Raw genomic sequence first — 6,545 nt, forward strand, 5'->3', positions numbered from 1 at the left:
TTGCTCTGTGCTCATTTTTTTTTATATGGCTCTGCATTTTTTAATTCCCTCCTTTCTAGAGCATATAGCCTGGCACTGTGAAAAGAACACTAGGACATCGGGAGACAGGGCTGGAGACTTGAGTGTGAACTGGTCCTTTGCTGTGTGATCTTGAGTGCAACGCTTAACCTCTCTGAGTCTTGTTTTCCTCATTTGCTGTTCGTCTGCCTGTAGTCACCTCCATAAGGTCAGAGACAGCATCTCATTTGCCCTCCCTGTGTTTGAGCTGGAGGGCTGGGGAAGGACAATAACTAGCAGGCCCCAAGCAGGAGTGCTCAGCAGGCAAGAAATAAAGGTTCAGAAGGTGTCAGCATACGGAAGCCTTGGAAATGGATGAATGGAAGACAGGAAGCGTGGAATGTGAGGGACAAGAGAGGAATTTCCTAGTGTTGACTCTCCCCCAGCCTAACGCCAACAGCTGACTGCTCAGGTCTTCCTGACCCCGGAACAGTAGAGTTGGTGGGGCCTGGCTCCCAGAAGCTAAGAAGGGAAAGCACAGGGGATTCCCAGCCATCCCTGCCTTTGCCGTCACCTGCATGACTGTGGGCAAGTCACCTCACCACCATAAGCCTCGGTTTCACCATCTGTGTGGTGGGAAGGGTCTGATAAGGTCTAGAGCAGCGCATGGTGGAAGGCATGGCATGGGGCAGAGACCAGTTACCAAACAGCTGGGCCCACTTCCCCAAATCATATCAATGAGCTGTTGAGATGGGTGATGGAGCAGTAGTGAATTACTGCTGCTACAGTAATTGGCCTTTTAAAGCCATTTGCCTCATTGTCTCCCCATCTCCCAGCAGGTGGTGAGGTTGAATGCAGCACATTTAGAATATGGAGAAAACCCAAAATGGGATTGTTTAGGAGATAGGCTTGGCTCGCCAGTTAAAACAAGTGCATCTGTGGATGGGGACATGTCACTCCTGAGAGCCCAGGGAATCTGGGAATCAACATCCAACCAGGAGCAAACACTGTCTGTACTAGGCACTAGGACTCAAGGAAAACTGAGTCAAAATCCTGCCTCCAGAGGCCACAGGAGGCCTTCAGTCTAGTGGGGAAGACAGCAAGCAGGTAAATGGAAAATCACAGCCCAGGGCAATAGGTGTTGTGAGAGCAGGAACGCCAGGCCTACGGCAGTGCGGAGGGAGCTCACTGAGACACAGAGGAGGGCCACCTGGGCCAGGTGAGTGACAGTGCTCCAGGCGGGGCGGCATTGCAAGCAGAGCGGAGTACCCCAGAGGGGAGGCTAGGCGAGAAAATGAGCCCCCCTCTATTCTCCTCCAAGCCAGTGGCATCCCAAGACAGCCAGGCCACAGAGCCAACTCTAGGCCCCTTGCCTGGCAGAGCAGCCCAGTGGCCACCTGGGCCAACCAGTCAGCTCCAGGCATTTTACACTAGACCTCAGGCATCACCCAACCCAGACCCCTCACGCTGGAGATGTGTGCCGCGCCCCCCCCACCTGCCAATCACCCTGCCCTTCCTTCCAGGTGAGCTCAAGGGACACCTCCTCTGTGAGGCCTTCCCTGACTCCACTGGCAGACACGTTCAGGGCTCTGTTATGGAACTAATGAGGTGTATTCAAATTACCCATCAACTGTGAGCTCCCTGAGGATGGGGGCTGTGCTTGCTGTGTGTGTGTAGAACCCAAAAAGTATTTTATAGCAGCCATATGGCAGGAAGGACTGACCGTCACTAAGTATTCACCAGTGCCAGACATTATGCTTAGAACCAGGCTCAAAAGTGCCGTCTTTACCCTCTATAGTTCACTGAATCCCCACAAAAACCCTACGAGATGGCACTGCTTTTATCCCCATTTACAGATGAAGAAACTGAGGCTCAGAGAGAGGAAGTGGCTTACTCAAAGTTAGATGGCTAGCACATGCCAGGGCCAGGATTCAAACGGTCCGGCCCCAAAGCTGGGGCTTCACCACTAAGTATCTTAGTTTGAGATCTGGCAAGTATGAATTGGACCGGACTGGGTCAGCACCGTAATAAAAAGAGGGACCAGAGCGTGTGCGAATGTGAAGGAAAAAACTGCAGGAAACACGTCTGGATTGGGGGACAGGGGCTGCTGAGAAGGCCATTTTAAAAAAGAAGGAATAACAGGAGCCTGAGATCAGCAGGTAAGTGTGCACTAAACTGAAGTTGAACTGGAATTAGGAATCGCCCTGGGTAGCTGGAGTGTAACTCGCATGGCAGAGAGCAGCAGGGGCACGGCCCGGAAAGGCATGCGGGGCCAGCTCAGGAAGGGCCTGGAAGACCAGGCTAAGGGCTCTGCTTTAAGCTAAGGGCAGAAAGCAAGCCGCTGGAGCTTTCGAGAAAATATCCTCTTTGGAAAAGGAGGATACTTTGGGTCTCTGGCTCTGCTCACAGCGAAGAATTTGGCTCCTAATGGGGACTGTGGGCAGAGAGCGCCACCACATGGGCAGTAGTACGCTGCTCATCTGAGGCATTCAAGACTGACGTGCATCGGACCATGTGCTCTGGGCAGAATCTGGTCCACGCCTAACATGGGGTGGGTGGGGGTTTGTGCAGAGGCCCACATAACATAGCCACCACTGCCCTGACCAACCCAGGCCTGGGCGGCCACACACTTAGTATGCCTTCCTTGAATGTTCTATTCCTCCTCCCCGGCCTGTGAGCAGCTGCCCAGCAGTGCCAGCCTGGAGGGGCACACCAGGTACAGACTGGGTCCCACATGGACCACAGCCCCCATTTCTCCCTTTTGGGGTGCTCTCCGACCTTCCCCTTCCCTCCACTCCCCTGCTCTGGCCCATGATCCAAATGCAGTTCCAGAAAGGGGGACTGACAAGCAGACGGTTGCCACTGGCCAGCATGGTGTCCCTTCAAGAGATTACTCGGGCCACGGGAATGGTACTGGCATACAGATTTGGGGCAACTCAGATTGACCTCTGTGTGTCTTAGTATCATTATCTATAAAGTGGGGATAATAACTGTACCTATCTCATAGGGGGGGTTGTGAGGCCCAGACAGTTAGGGACATTGATCTGTCACACACACAAATAGGGAAGTGTTACCCACTGAAGTTATTTTGTTGTGCAAGTAGCTTTCTGCACTCAGCTCTGTCTTTGAGTTCTTTCTAGGCTAGCACTATGTAGCGTAACTTCAAACTTTTACCTGCTGAAAGTATTCCATAGCATGGGTTTCTATTATTCATTTAACCATTCCCTTTTTAATGGATATCTAGGCTATTTCTAACTTTAACTTTTAGGAACAATGCTGCAGTGAACATCCTGATGTAGGCCACACCTTCATCTTATTAAATATTATAGCAACCCTTGAGATAGATTACTGTTCATAGGCTTTTGAAGTGGGGAAACTGAGGCTAGCATGGCCAAAGAGCAGAGCCAGGATGTAGCCCAGAATCAGTCTGTCTGCAGAGGTCATGCTTTGTCCCCTATCCCAGGCTGCCTCCCCTGCCCTATCAATGGTCCTAGCTAAGCATCCTTTACTTTACAACAGATGCTACTCTCCTCCTCCATCTCATTTAAGTTTGAATGTATCTTTCTTCTCCAAGAGGTTTACCCAACTCCTGGCTACTGGGGTCCTTCTATCAGAGAAAGAAAAGAGGAAGCAAGTTTCAAAAGGAGCAAAATCATTTGAAAACTATGCTGGATTGACTGTTTCCAGCTCCCTACCCTCATTTAAGGTCTCCCCTGCAATGCAAAGGAGAACCTCCTTGCCTGTGTGGTTCTGGGTCGGTCTGCCAGTGAGAGGAGAAGGCAGAAGGGAAAGGAAGCATTATTCTCAAGAAGCAGCAGCTCTTGGAACCCTTTGGCTTCACTGAAGCCAAGGTGGTGGGAAGGAGCTTCTAGAGATCCTCAAGCAATACACAGTTTCCTGGCTGGCTTTTGAGAACCACCTGTGTCCATGCTTCAGGCTGAGGTCCTTGGCCAGGTCAATGTCCCTGAATTTTGGCAGCAGCAGTGCTGACCTCTGACCCCCTGCCCAGATCTTCCAGTAGTGGTATAAGTCCCTGTTTCTGTTCATGCCTGGAACACACAGAGATGCTTCTATTTTCCTGAGCAAACCTTGACCAATATAAAAGGCAATGACCAAAAAGAACATTGACTTTTGACTGGACTCTATTTACAAAAACAGTTGAAATTCTAGAAAGAAATTTTTTTATGTTCCAGTAATTTCCCGTAAGAGCTATGATCCAGAAATGAACTGAATTAATAATATATCCAAAAGGAAGCTGAACTTTAGGGACTTAAAAGTGGCCCCTGACTGGTACTCCAGTGGCAGCCAAAAATAGTCATGGCACACAACAAATGGCCCTCAAAGGATATTCATGCCAAATACCTGGAACCTGTGAGTGTTACCTTATTTGGGAAAAGGATCTATGCAGACGTTAATAAGCCAAGGATCTTAAGAAGAAGAGCTTATCCTGGATTATCCTGGGGGATCCTAAATCCAATGGTAAGTGTCCTTAAGAGAGAGGCAGAGGGAGATGTGAGACAGACAGAAAGAAGAGAAGACAGTGTGAAGATAGGAGAGGTTGAAATGATGTGCCACAAGCTAAGGAATGCCAAAGATTTCCAGCAGCCACTAGACACTAAGGGAGAGGCATGGAATGGATTCTTCTCCAGAGCCTCTGAAAGGAGCAGGGTCCTGCCCACACCTTGATTTCAAACTTCTGGACTCCAGGACTATGAGTGAATACATTTATATTGTTTAAAGCAGCCAAGGTTTTGGTCATTCATTACAGATGAAGCAGTAGAAGACAGTCGCGTGCACTGAGACCCACCGTGAGCCTCCGTCAATGATCCTCAAACTCTACGCCTCATAAGGGTTTTGGGCCAGTTTCAGGCAGGAATGGGGTGCAGCAAGTAGGCCAGGCTCCAGGCCAACTGTCCCACACAGACCAGAGCAATGACACTGCAACCTGTTCTACCCACTGAGCAACTAGGTGAGATTAGGTGGTTGGGGGCTGGAGCTGGGGGAGAAGTTCTCAAACCACACCTCTAGTCTAGTCTCTTCGTTTGTCAGTTTTCTCAGACAGAGTGACTTGCCACTGGTCACATGATCAGCAACTGAGTTGCAAGTAAAAATGGGTCTCTGGGCTTTCCACAATAGCGCACTACCCCACACTGCCCCTCTTTAAAGCACAAAAGATCTGGGAGGCACTGCAGGAGGTTACACCATCTGCTTCATCAGCTGCAATGAGAAGGACCCAGGGCACCTACTGACCAGCCGCTGGAACCCCTTCCCAGCAAGCAAGGTCTGTCCTCTTGATGGGCCATGCAGCCAGTAATTGGCTTCTCTCCAAGGCATTGAACAGGAAGGACAGAAACTGAGGAGGTGATTGACATACACAGATCAGCTCTGGACTCACACACTTCCTAGGCTGGGTGCACTAGAAACTCACTCTGAGATGGAGATGTGCCTGTACCGTTTCCTGGGAGTGATTTTGGCACCTGTAAGAAAGTGCAGTTTGCCGGCCTGGGCAAACAGAAAAGTTGAGCTCAGATGCAATTATTACAGAAGCTCAGCTACTCCTAGTGATAGCTACAGAGCTGGGACAACCTTCCAAAGTTGTCCCAAATCGTACTCCCAAATAGACCAGTCACCAGATACAGGTGGCCCCTGGGAAGTGGGGTGTAATCCAGGACAAAGTCACTCCTTTCAATCAAATGCAATGCCCAGAAAAGGACTCGGCTGTGAGCCATCCACAGCCTCCACTCTTGGCAGCTGGGGGATGGGTAGAAATGAATGTGACCCTGAAGGGGACAGGCCTACCACATACATTCCTCGCCACCACCACTCAATAAAAAATCGAAGTCTGAAGGACTTGGTAAGAAGCCATGGTCAGAAGCATATTATGATCATAGGATGACCATCCCTAAGATTTAATAAGATAACAGAGTTGGAATGAGTCGTAGTTTATGCAGTCCAGAAGTGTCAAATGAGTGGCATTGATACTGCCACTCTCCCCCTCTGGCCATGGCAGACATCACTAATCAATCACAGACTTCTTCCTTTGAAGAGCCTGCCAATGTGGCCTCCAAGTGCTTCCAATGTGACCTTCAGGCAGCCAGTACCAATCAAACAATGTTGATCTCCAGATAAACCCTACATCCTGCATAGGATGCCCTGCTTAGAGGAGTGGCTTATAGAAATTAGAGGCAGAGCTGGGATGGGAACCAGGGGATCCCCTCCTCCCTGTGCTCCTTCAAGCAGTGCCTTTCTCAAAGGGCATTTGTCACATGAGCAGCCACTACCTGGGACACAGGAGCGACTCAGCTCCCTTCCTTGTTAAATCCATGTGCCAGGAAGCCAGGCCATGGCAGCAGGACCCACTCGCTTGGCCAGCCGCTGGGATAAGGCCTCACATCCCCTCCTCTGCCTGCCCTGCTGAGAGGAGGGGGTGGGCTTGCACCAGGGCTGATTTCTATCATCCTCTCAGCGGTTTAGGAAGGGCTTAAACTAATCTGCGGCCCAGCACCAGGAGGCCTTCATTAAGCATTGTGGGATAATCCTGATTGTAT

This window comes from Manis javanica, chromosome 10 (assembly GCF_040802235.1).
Source record: "Manis javanica isolate MJ-LG chromosome 10, MJ_LKY, whole genome shotgun sequence".
Lineage (NCBI taxonomy): Eukaryota > Metazoa > Chordata > Mammalia > Pholidota > Manidae > Manis > Manis javanica.